Source organism: Halichoerus grypus, chromosome 10, assembly GCF_964656455.1.
Source record: "Halichoerus grypus chromosome 10, mHalGry1.hap1.1, whole genome shotgun sequence".
NCBI lineage: Eukaryota > Metazoa > Chordata > Mammalia > Carnivora > Phocidae > Halichoerus > Halichoerus grypus.
The window spans coordinates 1,463,385-1,475,833 of record NC_135721.1 but is presented as its reverse complement, the minus strand read 5'-3'; the positions used below and the strand labels follow the sequence as shown (position 1 = coordinate 1,475,833).

The 12,449-nt window shown below is 39.0% G+C and overlaps 1 protein-coding gene across 18 annotated transcripts in view; it reads left to right on the top strand.

The window, feature by feature from the left end:
- The first annotated feature begins 578 nt into the window (after window positions 1-578).
- Window positions 579-12,449, top strand: part of MYT1L (myelin transcription factor 1 like) — a 427,780-nt gene continuing 415,909 nt past the window's right edge. For 3 of the 18 annotated variants that reach the window (XM_078055904.1, XM_078055905.1, XM_078055903.1), the window contains exon 1: window positions 5,457-5,911. The gene's annotated coding sequence lies outside the window, so the exon portion shown is untranslated. The other 15 variants (XM_078055898.1, XM_078055892.1, XM_078055900.1 and 12 more) reach the window with 8 other exon arrangements.

Genomic DNA, 12,449 nt, shown 5'->3' with positions numbered 1-12,449 from the left:
CCCGAAACCAAGTCCACTACAGAAAATATAATGAAACAAAAATAAAGAAGAAATATGTCACATTGTCATTTCATTATCAAACCAGCCCCCTCCAATGAAACACACACACATACACACACACACACACACACGCACACGCACGCGCGTGCGCGCGCATTTCCACAGAATGCCGTGAAATTCTAGTTTTCTTCATGGTCACTGTAAACTGCAATATCTATCTATCTATCTATCTATCTACCTATCTATCTATCTATCTATTTACCTGGTAACTAGCTGGGGTGGTATACCTGATTTAGCTGGAGACTTTGATTTGTGGGATTGACAACCTTATTATGCAGTGAGCTTATTATTGATATTATTCTGCTCTCGGTTGCCATGGCCACCTTGTGAGAGACATTCAATTTTCTCTCTTCCATCATCATTATCTATGAGGCCATCTGTTGTGGAAAATGAATTCAGCCTCATTTGCATGACTGATAAGCAATTTTTTTTTTATCTATTTAACAGAAGGTCATATGCCGGGGATTTGGAGCTCGTGAAAAAAAATGTGGAGAAAAAAAAGCATATCGAGAGCATGAGTGGGAGTGTGTGCATCAGGGGACGCATGTGGAAGTGAAACAGATCCCTCAGGCCCGCGAGCCGATCGCGCTGCATTTGTCAGTCCTGCCCGGGCGACATTTTTTCCCTAAGCTACTGCACACTAAGCAGAGAGAGAGCTTTCCTCGCAGCCTTCTTGAAGCCCCCTGATTTTTTTACTCATTGTTGGTGGGTGTATTTTATTTTATGTTTTATTCCCTGGACTATGGGTTATGGTGTCAATATTCACTGAAGACAAAAAGCAACCTTTTCTGCATCTCGGTGGTAGGCATATTCCTCATACTCCTTTCAAACTTGTGGTGGAAAAGGGTTTTCTTTTCTTTTGGTGTCTATTGAGCCAGCACAGTTAACAGCATTGAGTTGGTCTTTAACTTGGGAGCGGTTGTGGTCATGTTGTGAGGTATGTGATCTTCGTTAGGTTAATTCTGTGGACTTGGTGGACAGCGAATGTTTTCCTGGAGTCCAAGGGCTGCTGCTGCGGTGTCTATTGTTTGCTTCTTTTTAAAGTTATTTTTACAGCATGGCTGGGAGCTGAAATGTTCCTGGGTGAGAGAGTTTGTAATCCACAGAAGTCTCTCTTTACAGCAAAATGGGTATTAAGATGCATGCCTTAACTGTGATGTTGTTTATTTATAAAAAACTTGCTGCATGGACAATACTTGGATGTTTTGCCAGGACTGAAAAAAAAACTTCCCAGAGACTTTACTGGGTTCCTTTCCATTACAAATAAAGCAGAGCATTGTTACAAAGGCTGTTAAAGCACTAGATATTCTTGATGTAATGTTACATTTGCCTAGTGGTAAGAAAGTTGACTTACATTATCTAAACTGAGAAACTCAAATTAACTATAACCTAAATGTCTGAAGTTCATAGTGATGAAACATTATTTCAGTTGTAACAGAAATATGTCTTCTAACGCAACTTAAATTAATAAACTAGAAGCTCAAACTGCAAACTTTAGTTTCAAGATAGACATTAATAAAGAAATAAATATATAGGCAAATATTCATATGATACTTATTCAAAATATAGAGCACTGCTTTTGAATTTAGTATTAAATTAGCCATGACAATTTCTTGTGCCACTAAAACCATTCTATGTAATCAGTAGAATTTTTAAGTTATTTATTTACTTTGAGTAAAAATATTTTTTATAAGAGCTCTTATGTTTAAGGGTATTTTACTGAACAAAATTAACTTCATAGACAAAAGCACCCTATCTCCATCCTTATAGGCATAAGGGAGTCTTTCTAATTTTTCAACTTTATAAAAGTTATGCAGCTATTTAAATGATAAATAGAGCATGTCTCCCTGCAGATAAAAATGTGATTACTTTAAAAAGTGTTTTGTACAATATCCTTTTTCGAAAAATATTTCCATTGCATCCCTGTAAGTTTTCACCTCTTCAGAACTTTGAATACAAAGTGTTGATTGTATATGATACACACTACTGAGCGACATGTTCTAGGGAAAAGAATGTTTATTTTTTCTAATTGACCTGAAGGAAAGTGTATGACTCTATGATCTCAAGTACAATAGGTTAATTGGTTGAAATCCTCCTTAAGGTGGTACTGTAGATACATACTTTCTTTATTAGAGACAATAGACAATTGCTGATATGTCTGTATAATAGTTCCTTACTTGATGGCACTTTTTAAAAACTCTCGCCACAGTATCACAGACACTCATAAGCAAAGCAGCTGTTATGTAATCCTTCCTTTTTAAATCAGCCATTTTTTTTATATTTTAGCTTGAGTGTTACAGAAATGATTTCATTTTAAATATTAATTTCATACTTAGAAAGTTCAAAACAATAAAAGCCTGATAGTTTGTGAAGATTATTTAAAGTGACATCACTTTTCTCAGAGGACTATAGTTGAAGCTTGGTAACGTGATACCTGGATCTATATTATAATATGAAGGATTATGCTGTTGCCTTTTGATCAGTACATGTAGTCTTCAGATTTGTAAAGGAAAATTGTCAACTTCTGAGAAAACTAGGAGGTAGTATAGTTGATTTTTCCCTCCCCCCCCCCCAAAAAAGTTAATTACCAATCTTGGTTGGATTCTTCCTTGCCTCCCTGACATTTGACTGCTGCTAATTCACTGATTAATCTCATTAATGTGATTATAGTGGGATTTGGAGCTGGCTGCCATTGTTCTGTAGACAGGGCTATTCAGCCTGAGCACTTGCCACCTCATTCAGTTTTGCTGTGATTTTTCAAAGGCTGGTTGAGTGAGCTATTGTGAGCAAGTCTTCTCTCCCTTTCCCTTTCAGCACCGGGAGCTGTCCGCTGCTGATAGCAATTACATTCAGCAGTGACTGACTTCCTACTAGTTTACTGGCAATGTAAAAATGGCTCACTTTCATCACCTTAATGATTGTGCTCTTTGAGGTAGAAGCAAGAACAGCCTTTATGGTCACAATTGGGTGTTTTGAAGATGGTGACAGAAAAGATATGCAATCTCTGTATTTTATTTTGCACATAAAAATTTTACCCTACTTTCCAAATTACCAAACATATGATTTCATTAAAATTACTTGCATATGTACAATTGTGAATTGAAAAACTGTAAACACTAGGTAGACATGTCTTTCAAATAGAAAATCTTTTTTGTAAAGGAAATTTATTTAATTATTGATAAAATTTATTTTTGAAACGATGAGCCAGGATTATCAAGATGAGCCAGTAAGGCAAAAAGTATACATGAAACATGAATTTCAACTTCTCTTGAGTTAAACTTGCATCCTACAGCAAAACTTAGTCTGATTTCACAAATGTGTGTTAGAAGCTGAGATCAAAGTTGAAGGCCCAATAATTTGTGATTATGTATGTGTGGTGTACCAAAATTCCTAAAGGAGTGTGAGCACACAATTTCCTTTTGGATTGTAAAATTGAACAAGCATGATTTTAGGAAAATGTGGGCATTTTCAGAAAAGGGGCCTTTTCAGTGTCTGGCTTTCATTGTTCCTGTTGTGTTTTTCACCTAGCTTATTTATTTATTTATTTGTTTGTTTATTTTCTGTCTTGAAAATATTTATATTTCATACTTTACTACTGAATATGCCTGATGTTTTATGTCTGTTTTCTATGCCAATTTTCAATAGATTAGGGAAAAGAAATGTTATTTTGCAACTTCAAGGCTTTTTAAAGTTTTTCTATTTGTTAAAACTATACTTAAAATTTAGAGTTAACAATCTATTTGTTGATTTGTTTTTAGAAATATTTGACATGTGTGATTAAAAAATCCAAACCAGTTTTCTGTGAAAAATTTATTTTGTTGCCTAAATAATATTTTCAAAGTCACATGGGTAAACCAGATTTCCAACTCTACCTGTAGGATAATCTGTTTTGTGGGAGAGGCATTGTTTCAAGAAACATAGTACATCACCTAAAATACTTTGTTTACTTATTATATATTTTGATGGCTACATTTTTAACTTCAAACAACTTAACATTTTAGTTACTCTTAAATATTTTATATTAAGAAACCCACTCAGTGGAATAAGAGGGACTAGCGAGACACTTTTTGGTGCAGACCACCCTGCTCTGACCCTGAAGTGTGGCTCGTCGGGCTATCCTCTTGAGTTCAGGGCTACAATTCCAATCAATAACCGGATTTTCAAGTGTATCTACTACTTAGTCATGAAGTCTGCCTTGATACTAAGTCTCACCAGAAGTCTGTCCAGGAAGCAAATGAATGGCAGATTCAGAAAGAAAGATCTTCAGTTTTGGTAAATTCTTATAATCCAATTACTTCTTATTATAATTTGATTGCAATAGTATTATGCACTTTCTTATGTTCAAGTTTTTTAAAAAGCCCTTTACACAAATGTCTTCTTTTTGTTTTCTTTGAAAAAAGGTGTAGCATTCCTCAGGAAGGAGTAATAGAGGCTAAACTTGAACAAAACTTGCAAATGATTAACATATTTTTCAGCAAGCTGAGTTTCATCATAGTATATTCTTTACCACAACAATGTACCTGGCATTGATCTACATTTATTCCAAACTAAACTAAAGAGAAAAGATATCACAAACTAAAAATTGTGTGTGTGTGTAAAATTATTTTTTTTTAATTTTATTTTGAAGTGGTGGGGATAAATCACATCTAAATATCATGTGTGGCCGATATAAAAAAAAAAGATATTTTAAATTGGCCCACAGTACAAATTGGAAATAATGCCTATAATGGCCACAACTTGTAAAAGAAATAATGCTAAATACTTTTGTAGTAATTTATTGTATGATTTTCCTGATATCAGATTATTTTAAGGTAGCAGCTATACATTTTCCATCAGTACGCTGTATTTCAATGCAACATGGTTTCAGTTTGGAGTATGCTTTGTGTCCTGTCTTCTCCCTCTCTCTCTCTTTCTCCCTCTCCCTCCCTCTCCCTCACCCTCTCCCTTCCTCTCCCTCTCTCTTTAACTCTGTTCCTGTTTGTCTGTTTTTGCCTCCCTCTCTTCTCTCTGTGTCTCTTTCACACCTGCATTGTTCAAGCATACACAATGATTTTTCTATGCCTGTTTTCACAATGAAACTGTTTTAAGCTTTGACATCATAATGAGTCCTCAGGGTATCTGTAGAAGTAATCAGAGATGGCAGAGAAAATGTAAGCCAGGTGTTATAAAACTAGAAAGAACGCATAGATGCTTATTTATTATGTGAAGAAACACTGATAAGCATTGCTGTATTGGGCTGTTCTGTTAGAAAATTTTTCCTAAAATGTATCTCTTTAAAAAAAAATCCCTATTCCCCACGTGGTGATTATTGGAAAAGTTGGGAGGGGGAGGAAAATATTTTAGTCCAAGTGTAAGGGGTGTTGTTCTGTGAGAAGACAGAATGGTACAGGGTATTCTCCTAAAGCGTTTCTCGCTCTCAGACTGCAGTGATCCCCAGCAGGGCTGGGTGGGAAAGGAACTAGAGGCTCTGTAGTAAGCAGCATGTCTGCTCTCAACACGTCAGGCAAGAGGCTCAGGATTTAGAGGGATCGCCTCTGAAAGCTAGAATGAGGTGTTCTTGGTAACTTCAGACTTGAGTGCCGTCCCCCACGGAAGCCACAGTCAGCATCGTGTTCTGTGGGAAGCCTGCAGTGGTTTATCCCTGGTGGTGGTTCTGCCCTAGACTCTCCCTCTCCACAGTGAGCTGGCAGTGACAGCGCTGGTGGGCACGGGCAGACGGAGTGGGGATGTATAGGGAAAAGCGATCAACACGTGCCATGGGTTCTCCACCGCAGAAATAGCCCTGCATGTGTGGAGAAATAGACTGCGGAACGGCTGTTGCTTCATGGCCACCAACTCTTCTGCAAAAAAGGTATCTCTTTCTTTCTATTTAAAGGTTGCCTATGATTTATCTGGTTGTTGCAACTTCCAGTCCTTTGGAATTATTTCACCTGATCTCTTAAGTACTTGAGCAAATAGTTTTTGCTTGCCTACCTGACGATCTTCAGCTCTTACGTGATGACAAATTCTAACACTTCCTAAAATTGCATGGTTTGGTGTGCAAGGAGCCAACAATGGACTCGTTCTCCAGCACAGCTAGTCCTTCAGGACCGTATCATTGTGGGCAGGCACCCGATATACCTGCTTGCTGTGGAGTTGTCATTAAACAGAAGTCTGTGTCTGCAAGGCTGGTGTCCAGGGGGGCGGAGTGGGAGGTGCTAAGGAGCCTTTGTGATTTAATGTGCACTTTCATAGTGGTGAGTGTTATCAATTTGCAGGGAGTGCGGTGGCATAGTCACTGCTGGACTAGAGCTTTTATTGCCTGACTCAAGAAGCCATCTATAAAACCAGCACTTTTTTTTTAACGGGAAAAATGCTAATGAAAGTCATATATCTATGTTCCTTTTTGTATTTTTGAAATCTTATTTGGTCTTGCCTTTTCAGATAGAACTTTTTCGGATATTTTTTTTTTACTTCAAACAAGACCGAAAGGCTGATGATGTGTTAACTTTCTTGGAGAAATAGTTTTATGTCTTTTGTTTTAAGAGAAAGTGATAAAAGAAGCTCCTACTGAAGCAGAGCAGAGTGTGGTTGGCAACCCCGGAGAGGTTTAGGAGTCAGTTCCAGTTAACTCTTGTGTAACTGTTCTCGCATTTGAAGCACCAGGCAGGATTTAGAGCTTCTTTTTGTTTTGTTGTGATGCTAAGCAGTAATACCATGTAAAATACTGTGGGTGCAGCTGACTTTGTGAGATTTCTTTAGCCAAAGCATGAATTTGCCATAACATCAATGATGGTGGGGGGTATTTTTAGATCTACTGCCTAAACCGGTAACTGTTCCCGGCCTGCCTCCGGTATTTAGAGTTCTCATCTATTACATTGAATACGGCACTGCACATGATACACATTCTGCTCTAGAGATTTAGGGGCCTGTGGGTACAATGTAAGAAGCATACAGCATGCATCCCCAATCTTGTCTGACTGTGTTGCAAGCTTAATAAACAGGAAGGTTAGAAATTACCGGTTTAATCCACAGCTATCCCTCGAAAAATATCTAGCTCAGCGCTGAAGTTCCCTCCTGTACTAGGATTTGGGGAAATGGATATGTTTTGTAGTGCTTAGAGGATGCAGCCTGCCACAGGGTAAGTCAGCGGTGAGCTGGTCCTGCTCTGCGGCCATGGCCTCCCCGGGAGCTGCTGCCTGATGCCCAGCTCTGCCGCGAGGCTCGGCTCCCTCCACCAGGCAGCGCGGCTTGCAGAACAGCCTGGCCGGCGTTTAGTGGTGTCAACTTATTAATTTCCATCTTCGACTTCAGGCCTGTTAGTTTCCTGTCTGAAAGCATTATTACTTTTGTCCATGTGGCAAAATAATTAGCATACAGATGAGCAGTGGCCTGGCGTCTGAGCGCCGGTGGAGAGAAGATGTGCAGTGGAAAGTTGATTGGATGAATGCAGAACAAATGGTGGGCGTTCGGGAGCATTAGAAGAGTTCTGGAGTCCTGGAGCAGGGTGCGGGATTTTCTGGGTGAGTCCCCAAGATGGAAGGCAGGGTGGCCGCCCTGGGGACGGCTGCTTGTCAGCCGCTGGCCTAGCCGAAGCAGCCGGGGGCCTGCAGCCGCAGACCATGCATCTGGACCACTTTGTTTTGCGGTGCCTCAGGTTTCTCTTTGATGCTCCCTGCAGGTAAATATGTCCTGTCCTCCTTGTTGCTGCCAGAGGGCTGGCTCCGCTTGCCAAAGTGGAGCAAAGTTCAACTCCTCCTGGTCAGCAACAAAAGAATGGTCCTTTGCTGCTGGTTTGGGGTAGTTGCTTCATCTGTCTTCCCGTGCCTGTGTCTGCAAGTGAAAATTCCCGTGTAGAGATGATTGCTTTCAGATATTTACAGCAGCCATGATTCAAGGTGTTCAATTAATATTTTCTGGAACGGTGTATCCAGGCTGGAAAGATTAGCTAACGCTGTTTCAGTTCAAGCTCAGATATAATTAGTTTTGCCAGGTATATATTTTTCCTAGCTGGAAGAGGATTTTTGGCTAATTTAACCAACAACTTATGGGAGATTGTGAAAATCGAACTCAAGTTTGTATTGATTCTGTAGAATCCACAGATAGGAAATAGAAAAATTAGCCCAGCCTCTGATACTTTCGGTTCTTTTCGGGAAAAAATGGAAACTGATTTTACAAACCAGTCTCCTGAGTTGGGAGATAAGTATTAGCCTGCTGGAATCCCAGTTCTGACACACATTTCTTATATAATTCTCTGGCTGTAATACTGCAATAGGGGTGTTTTAGTATCTAGTTACATATACTTCCTTTTCCGGGAATTCTCCGATAAATAGTTCTCTCTTGTTTTCATAATTTTTGCTCTCCTTAAAAGGTAAGCTTTTCATTTTAACTGACCTAATTATTTCGTGTTTCTATGGTGGAACTCAAGTAGGAATTACTATCCTTGAACTGCCTAATCACTTAAGGATTTTATTTTGTTTTTATTTTTAGGCTTTCTTTCTTTCTTCTTTCTTTCTTTCTTTCTTTCTTTCTTTCTTTCTTCTTCCTTTCTTTCTTTCTTCGTTTCTTTCTTTTCTTTCTTTCTTCTTTCCTTCTTTCCTTTCCTTTTTTTTTTTTTTTTAAGAGTTGCTTTCCTTAAGCTGTTTCCCTTAGACAATGACAGCAACCATTTGACAGAAAATGCAACTTTTGGGAGGGTCATTTCTTCTGTTTAAAAAAACTACGGTTTTCCCCAAAAGAAAAAAAACTCTCTTACAGAGAATCTAAACCTCAAACACAAGGTGCTGGAAAACATATTAACCCTTCGTGGGAAGCCCCTGACTCTTGGCTTTGATCATTTCCCCCCTTGTGTTGCAAGTTTCTGAATACTCACACTGAGATCTTTATTTTTTTGCATAATAGATGAATTCTCTGTTTTTATATCAATGCATATATATATATATATATAATCATTTTAAATTTTATTTTTCAATTTGCTAGTAACAGTTTAGATTTTTATTTAACTCAACAGTATTAAATACCAAATTGTTCTCAGATTTATGAACTCTTATCTAGAGAAAAGAAATATTTTTATTATTTTTCCATTCTGTATTTTATTTTAGCATTGAGCCAAGCTTTCTCCGATTAAAATAACTCCTTTTAGTTTGGTGATGGGTTATAACTTTCTTGGGACAAAATATGAGCATTAGTTTTTACTCTCAATGTGTCCATTTACAAACAGAAGGGAACCCTGGCGTGTCACCTCCCAGTCTTCCTTTGTGCCTGGCTGGCCCTCAGAGGTGTAGTCCAGCTTCTTTTTAAGGGCCAAAATTATGTCATATGAGTTTCCACTTGACAGACTCACTTGATGCCAGTATCTGTCACATTAGCTCTCAGGCACTGTGGAGTTGGGAAGGGCTTGCCTTCAAAGACAATGAAAGAATGAAGTCCCATAGCTAGAAATATGGTGGTGTACACCTGTCTGGGAGTGTGATTTCTAAGGGAGTCTCCCTTCCTCCCTCCCTCCCTCCCTCCTTTCCTTTCCTTTTTTCTTTTCTTTTTTTTTTTTTTGGTTTACCTCTAAGGTTGAAGATCAACTTTGCAAAGAAAATCACATTTTCATAGCAAATTTTTAAAGCAGTCAATGAGGTGCCCAAATATTCGCTGGAAATCGGGGCCTCTTTGCCTCAGTGGAGAAGAGGGGCTGGCATACGGGCAGCCTTCTACCCTGTGGGGTCTGTTCTGTACCACGGGTGCCCAAGGGCCGGGCTCTGCCAGGGCTCCGTGGATTGTGAATGAAGATGGGTGTAAATATTTTTCTTTCAAGAGGTTATTTGGCCTTATTTCTTTAAGATTCTGTACTAGGATGTATTGTTGCACTCCCAGGAGTACTCAATTAATCTCTCCAAAGGTTTTGTGAGTGAGGGTGTGTATGTGTTTTTCCAAGGCCAGTGTGGAAGTGCTGTGTGTAAGCTGACAATATTTCAGCCGTTGAGTTAATATGTGTACCGTGCAAACCTGCTTTGGATGTATTTGTGTACTCGTTAATAGAGCTGAAAGGAACTTTATGGCTCAATATTACATACTGCCTGCTTTTTACTAAAGTCTGGCTGCTCTAGTCTCAAATTATTTTAGAGAAAATTTCCTTAAGATTATTGGACATTTGCTTGAGATATTTTCAGGTTTGGAACGTCTGGTGTAGATCTCTAAATCAAACAACTCATGAATTAATAATTTATGGGTTGGGGGCTCTTTTTAGCCCATTGACAAAGATGTCCATTCTTGGATCTCTAGTGGCAGACACTGTTTTGGGTAGACCTTCACGCCATTACCTCAACCTAGACTCATAGTGTATTTTAATGGCACTCAACAAAACGGTTTTTTAAAAGTCAGCATTACTTCTCCACTCCAGGGCCTACTGCATCACTCAACCCTGAAAGGGATGGATAGTTCTTAGAGATTGACTTTAAATTTGGCCCAGTCCCCTCCCACCCGGGTACATGTATGCCTCTAGCCTGTGCCATCCGAACAGAAGCTGAGAGCACAGAGCATTGTCGCCATGAAACAATGCTAGCCAGACTGGTTGTGGAAATAATCGAGTCTGCAGGGCACCCCATAGAGAGCCATCAAATCAAGTCTGCTCTGGAGCTGTCTGCTAGATTGTGAACATTCAGAAATCAATGCTGCATCTGCTAGTGGACCCTCTGGTTCACTGAAACTCCCACCTGCCTAATGCATCTGGGCAAGAGCTTTTCAGAAACCAGTTTCCTTCAGGATAAATTTAATACGTCTTGAGGGCCAGGCACAAGCAAATTGATTCTATCGCTGCACCAGGAAAACTCATAAACATCTGTAAGAACACAGCTTTTCAACAACCCCCGGATTAGGGGATACGATTTTGTGAAATATCCCAAGCCTACTCCCTTCATACCTCATGCCAGCATGGCATTTTTTAATTAGGAAGTTGATTAAAAAGGGCACGGTAGACCACGGATGTATGGTCCTTTGGCATCCATCCAACTGTTTGTTGTCTGGGTCGTGGAAAGTACTGCTCATCACCAGTTGAAGGAAAGAGGGGGAAATCATTATGAGCCTGAGGATGGGAAGATGGAATTGTCCTGATGTATGTGCTAATGGCAGTTGGTTGTAGCTTTATCCATAGAAGCCTTTTCTGCAGACAGACTTGCTGGCTTCCTTCATGAAACCGTGATCATTTGTACTTTGGACACATACAGCAACTGGATGTATTACACTGAGGAATTCAGTGGTTCTGATGGTATGATAGGTCATAATTATTTGTGAATTTCTAAATTCACATTTATGTTTGACCTCATATCCTGTAGTTCGGAGTGAACGGTGAGAGTTGCCAGAGAGGGCTGTGCTGTTTATCTTCAAGAGTAACTGCTTTTTTTCTTTTTTCTTCTCTTTTCCTTCTTTTCTGAGGGAAATTCCTTTCTTCACTGTTTTTTTTAATTTTTAGGCCTTGGAGTATATTATCAGAAGAATAAAATGTTATGTTTAATTGTAGTGCTCCTGCGGCCAGTGTGGTATGAATAAGTTGCATGGTACGGATTTAACCCTAGCCATCCCTCGTGTGGCATGGGCACTTTCCCAAGCCCACGCACACCAAAGAAGTAGAAATAGACACCCACCAGTGAGCTCTGACAAACTGCTGACCCCAAGACCACTCATGTCTAGAGCAGACATTAACTCAGGGTTCAAGATCAGGGGACGACATCTTCCCCTGGGTGGGGGGGTGATTTCTGCTGCTGGGGTAGCGATTCTTTCTTTTGTTCTCTTCCCCGTGGACCCTACTTGCACATTTATTAATTATGTTTAGATTCTGCATTTTAGAAGAGTTTAGTTAACAGCCTAGCTGGAGTCAGTAACAGTGATGGGCAGCCCAGGGATTTCTCTCACCATCTTTTCCTGGAATAAAAAACATCAAAGTCAGTGTTGAAAATTGCAGGCATGCCTCCTTTAGTTCAGCTGCTCCTTCCTTCTTAGCATATTGACTGAACACTTCATGCAACATGCGTGCACTGAGCACCTATTATGTCAAAAAAGCCAAAAAAATGGAATTGACACCTAAAGTTCTGACCCACGATGATTCAGTGTGTGTGTGTATAAATTTTAATAAATGTATGTTCACATATAATCTATAAAATAAATATATGTAATATAGCTAATATTTTATATATTATACATGCACAACATATATGTTATGTTACATATAACATACATAATATGTTATATATTATATTTATAGATTATATACAAATATATACTTATTTTAAATATAAATATATAGTTCTGATAAAGGGTAATCTCGAATTCTTCCAGATCAACTTTTTCTTGAATACATTTTGAAATAGATTAAGCCACTTTTCTGACTTAATAATAAGAGTAGGGTAAACATTTATGTCCCTTTC